Raw genomic sequence first — 6,432 nt, forward strand, 5'->3', positions numbered from 1 at the left:
CATATAAAAATGCACACAGAGGCTATAAGAAATGGAAATTTGTTACTTTTTGCTCATTTCTATGCTAAGATGTCATGATACAAGAAGTCTAATTGCAAAAGGACTCTTGAATTCAACTTTTTTTTGCAGACAGTATGGTCTGATGACCAGTTTTTCACTTTTCAATGGAAAACTTGCATGTAGTTTTAGTCTCAATTGGCATATATTTGAACCACTTACTATCCTAAAGAAGAAAATTATGGTAGCATATGAAATGAATAGGGTGTACTGATCATTGTAAAGTGTTTTTTTAACAGATTTAGTGAAATATTTGTGATGGACTACAGATTTTATGTACAAAGCTCTTCACATTTCACATACATCAAACAGGCCGTTTAACCAGGGACATAAATACAAATATTTTGCACATTTTTTCTGTGATAATCTACTTTTCTCTAGATTCAGAGTTCACAAATGGTTAATTAAATTTGATTTAAGAATAGAAACACAAATATCAGAAACATAAAAAGCTGTCAGATAGAAAGTCAGCATGGCTCTTAGGCATAAAATGGAAACTGCTTTAAAATGCTTATTTTAGCCGTATAATGCCAAAATGGGACATTTTAACAGAATTTCTGTCAAACAAAGATGTAAATCCTTTACTTTTATTGAGTTTGACAAATTGAAACCAGCAAACCATTCAGGAAAGTTGCCAAAGTACAGAATCTACATTTACGGAATTCATCTCTTAGGCCCGAGAACACAGTTATTTCGTAGTGCATTTCTTTTAGAGAATAAATTCAAATTAAAAAAATCGCACCTGCTCTATCTCAAAAAGATTTTTACAGTGTAGTGTACTACTATTGATACAAATAATATCAAAATTATAGAAACTTCTACCAGCTCTAACTCAAAATATTGACAATTCTGTGTTAAGGGGGGCTACAATTCAGTTTGACAGCTTCAGACATTCTAATTTTTGACCTTTTTTAACTGGACCAAATCACTACTTAACATAAAGATTCAGCACCCAATTTTTTTTAACATGTAATTTCATCCCCTTACTTAATATTTCATGCATAAAATATCAAGAAATAAATTGGCAAAGTGTATAAAAAAAAAATGCAAGTTATACACTGTTCACACTAGGGACTATATTTGTAGACAACGAAAACCAAAGGACGATAACTGTGTCCTTGGACCTAATAGGATAGAAAGACTTGACCAATTTCAATAAAACTTTGCATGACTTAAGCTTAGGAAATTATAAGATAGTTGGCCAAGTTTCATGGCCATAGGATATATATTATAGAAACTAGGGCCATTTTAGTATTGAAATTTGGATGTTTATTTTTGACGTTTAAATCAAATATTTTCAACTGTCAAGATTTTGGCCTAAAAAATTTAAATATTGCAAAAATTTGCTTTTTAAATACTCTTGAATATAGTATAATAAGTATTTAAAGCAACGGAACACTCATTTGATTTATTAGATTTATTACAGTTATTCAAAAGTCAAATTTATATGAGCCTGTGCCTGAAAATAGAGATTTTCGAATTAAGGGAAGCCTTACATAAACATGCATTTTTTTCAACTAATTTGAAGTTTTTGAAGTTTTTTAACCACACATTATTCTTCTATATATATTAAATGTACTTTGAGTGTAAAGAAAAGTTACAAAAAGCATACCACATGAGTATAAAATGGTCTTAGGCCATGTAAGACTGAGAATTATATAGAGTCGATTTAGGCCGTAGCCCATATTTACATATAAAAATGCACACAGAGGCTATAAGAAATGGAAATTTGTTACTTTTTGCTCATTTCTATGCTAAGATGTCATGATACAAGAAGTCTAATTGCAAAAGGACTCTTGAATTCAACTTTTTTTTGCAGACAGTATGGTCTGATGACCAGTTTTTCACTTTTCAATGGAAAACTTGCATGTAGTTTTAGTCTCAATTGGCATATATTTGAACCACTTACTATCCTAAAGAAGAAAATTATGGTAGCATATGAAATGAATAGGGTGTACTGATCATTGTAAAGTGTTTTTTTAACAGATTTAGTGAAATATTTGTGATGGACTACAGATTTTATGTACAAAGCTCTTCACATTTCACATACATCAAACAGGCCGTTTAACCAGGGACATAAATACAAATATTTTGCACATTTTTTCTGTGATAATCTACTTTTCTCTAGATTCAGAGTTCACAAATGGTTAATTAAATTTGATTTAAGAATAGAAACACAAATATCAGAAACATAAAAAGCTGTCAGATAGAAAGTCAGCATGGCTCTTAGGCATAAAATGGAAACTGCTTTAAAATGCTTATTTTAGCCGTATAATGCCAAAATGGGACATTTTAACAGAATTTCTGTCAAACAAAGATGTAAATCCTTTACTTTTATTGAGTTTGACAAATTGAAACCAGCAAACCATTCAGGAAAGTTGCCAAAGTACAGAATCTACATTTACGGAATTCATCTCTTAGGCCCGAGAACACAGTTATTTCGTAGTGCATTTCTTTTAGAGAATAAATTCAAATTAAAAAAATCGCACCTGCTCTATCTCAAAAAGATTTTTACAGTGTAGTGTACTACTATTGATACAAATAATATCAAAATTATAGAAACTTCTACCAGCTCTAACTCAAAATATTGACAATTCTGTGTTAAGGGGGGCTACAATTCAGTTTGACAGCTTCAGACATTCTAATTTTTGACCTTTTTTAACTGGACCAAATCACTACTTAACATAAAGATTCAGCACCCAATTTTTTTTAACATGTAATTTCATCCCCTTACTTAATATTTCATGCATAAAATATCAAGAAATAAATTGGCAAAGTGTATAAAAAAAAAATGCAAGTTATACACTGTTCACACTAGGGACTATATTTGTAGACAACGAAAACCAAAGGACGATAACTGTGTCCTTGGACCTAATAGGATAGAAAGACTTGACCAATTTCAATAAAACTTTGCATGACTTAAGCTTAGGAAATTATAAGATAGTTGGCCAAGTTTCATGGCCATAGGATATATATTATAGAAACTAGGGCCATTTTAGTATTGAAATTTGGATGTTTATTTTTGACGTTTAAATCAAATATTTTCAACTGTCAAGATTTTGGCCTAAAAAATTTAAATATTGCAAAAATTTGCTTTTTAAATACTCTTGAATATAGTATAATAAGTATTTAAAGCAACGGAACACTCATTTGATTTATTAGATTTATTACAGTTATTCAAAAGTCAAATTTATATGAGCCTGTGCCTGAAAATAGAGATTTTCGAATTAAGGGAAGCCTTACATAAACATGCATTTTTTTCAACTAATTTGAAGTTTTTTAACCACACATTATTCTTCTATATATATTAAATGTACTTTGAGTGTAAAGAAAAGTTACAAAAAGCATACCACATGAGTATAAAATGGTCTTAGGCCATGTAAGACTGAGAATTATATAGAGTCGATTTAGGCCGTAGCCCATATTTACATATAAAAATGCACACAGAGGCTATAAGAAATGGAAATTTGTTACTTTTTGCTCATTTCTATGCTAAGATGTCATGATACAAGAAGTCTAATTGCAAAAGGACTCTTGAATTCAACTTTTTTTTGCAGACAGTATGGTCTGATGACCAGTTTTTCACTTTTCAATGGAAAACTTGCATGTAGTTTTAGTCTCAATTGGCATATATTTGAACCACTTACTATCCTAAAGAAGAAAATTATGGTAGCATATGAAATGAATAGGGTGTACTGATCATTGTAAAGTGTTTTTTTAACAGATTTAGTGAAATATTTGTGATGGACTACAGATTTTATGTACAAAGCTCTTCACATTTCACATACATCAAACAGGCCGTTTAACCAGGGACATAAATACAAATATTTTGCACATTTTTTCTGTGATAATCTACTTTTCTCTAGATTCAGAGTTCACAAATGGTTAATTAAATTTGATTTAAGAATAGAAACACAAATATCAGAAACATAAAAAGCTGTCAGATAGAAAGTCAGCATGGCTCTTAGGCATAAAATGGAAACTGCTTTAAAATGCTTATTTTAGCCGTATAATGCCAAAATGGGACATTTTAACAGAATTTCTGTCAAACAAAGATGTAAATCCTTTACTTTTATTGAGTTTGACAAATTGAAACCAGCAAACCATTCAGGAAAGTTGCCAAAGTACAGAATCTACATTTACGGAATTCATCTCTTAGGCCCGAGAACACAGTTATTTCGTAGTGCATTTCTTTTAGAGAATAAATTCAAATTAAAAAAATCGCACCTGCTCTATCTCAAAAAGATTTTTACAGTGTAGTGTACTACTATTGATACAAATAATATCAAAATTATAGAAACTTCTACCAGCTCTAACTCAAAATATTGACAATTCTGTGTTAAGGGGGGCTACAATTCAGTTTGACAGCTTCAGACATTCTAATTTTTGACCTTTTTTAACTGGACCAAATCACTACTTAACATAAAGATTCAGCACCCAATTTTTTTTAACATGTAATTTCATCCCCTTACTTAATATTTCATGCATAAAATATCAAGAAATAAATTGGCAAAGTGTATAAAAAAAAAATGCAAGTTATACACTGTTCACACTAGGGACTATATTTGTAGACAACGAAAACCAAAGGACGATAACTGTGTCCTTGGACCTAATAGGATAGAAAGACTTGACCAATTTCAATAAAACTTTGCATGACTTAAGCTTAGGAAATTATAAGATAGTTGGCCAAGTTTCATGGCCATAGGATATATATTATAGAAACTAGGGCCATTTTAGTATTGAAATTTGGATGTTTATTTTTGACGTTTAAATCAAATATTTTCAACTGTCAAGATTTTGGCCTAAAAAATTTAAATATTGCAAAAATTTGCTTTTTAAATACTCTTGAATATAGTATAATAAGTATTTAAAGCAACGGAACACTCATTTGATTTATTAGATTTATTACAGTTATTCAAAAGTCAAATTTATATGAGCCTGTGCCTGAAAATAGAGATTTTCGAATTAAGGGAAGCCTTACATAAACATGCATTTTTTTCAACTAATTTGAAGTTTTTGAAGTTTTTTAACCACACATTATTCTTCTATATATATTAAATGTACTTTGAGTGTAAAGAAAAGTTACAAAAAGCATACCACATGAGTATAAAATGGTCTTAGGCCATGTAAGACTGAGAATTATATAGAGTCGATTTAGGCCGTAGCCCATATTTACATATAAAAATGCACACAGAGGCTATAAGAAATGGAAATTTGTTACTTTTTGCTCATTTCTATGCTAAGATGTCATGATACAAGAAGTCTAATTGCAAAAGGACTCTTGAATTCAACTTTTTTTTGCAGACAGTATGGTCTGATGACCAGTTTTTCACTTTTCAATGGAAAACTTGCATGTAGTTTTAGTCTCAATTGGCATATATTTGAACCACTTACTATCCTAAAGAAGAAAATTATGGTAGCATATGAAATGAATAGGGTGTACTGATCATTGTAAAGTGTTTTTTTAACAGATTTAGTGAAATATTTGTGATGGACTACAGATTTTATGTACAAAGCTCTTCACATTTCACATACATCAAACAGGCCGTTTAACCAGGGACATAAATACAAATATTTTGCACATTTTTTCTGTGATAATCTACTTTTCTCTAGATTCAGAGTTCACAAATGGTTAATTAAATTTGATTTAAGAATAGAAACACAAATATCAGAAACATAAAAAGCTGTCAGATAGAAAGTCAGCATGGCTCTTAGGCATAAAATGGAAACTGCTTTAAAATGCTTATTTTAGCCGTATAATGCCAAAATGGGACATTTTAACAGAATTTCTGTCAAACAAAGATGTAAATCCTTTACTTTTATTGAGTTTGACAAATTGAAACCAGCAAACCATTCAGGAAAGTTGCCAAAGTACAGAATCTACATTTACGGAATTCATCTCTTAGGCCCGAGAACACAGTTATTTCGTAGTGCATTTCTTTTAGAGAATAAATTCAAATTAAAAAAATCGCACCTGCTCTATCTCAAAAAGATTTTTACAGTGTAGTGTACTACTATTGATACAAATAATATCAAAATTATAGAAACTTCTACCAGCTCTAACTCAAAATATTGACAATTCTGTGTTAAGGGGGGCTACAATTCAGTTTGACAGCTTCAGACATTCTAATTTTTGACCTTTTTTAACTGGACCAAATCACTACTTAACATAAAGATTCAGCACCCAATTTTTTTTAACATGTAATTTCATCCCCTTACTTAATATTTCATGCATAAAATATCAAGAAATAAATTGGCAAAGTGTATAAAAAAAAAATGCAAGTTATACACTGTTCACACTAGGGACTATATTTGTAGACAACGAAAACCAAAGGACGATAACTGTGTCCTTGGACCTAATGTGCATGCTCAATT

This window comes from Mytilus californianus, unplaced genomic scaffold (genome assembly GCF_021869535.1).
Source record: "Mytilus californianus isolate M0D057914Y unplaced genomic scaffold, xbMytCali1.0.p SCAF_6, whole genome shotgun sequence".
Lineage (NCBI taxonomy): Eukaryota > Metazoa > Mollusca > Bivalvia > Mytilida > Mytilidae > Mytilus > Mytilus californianus.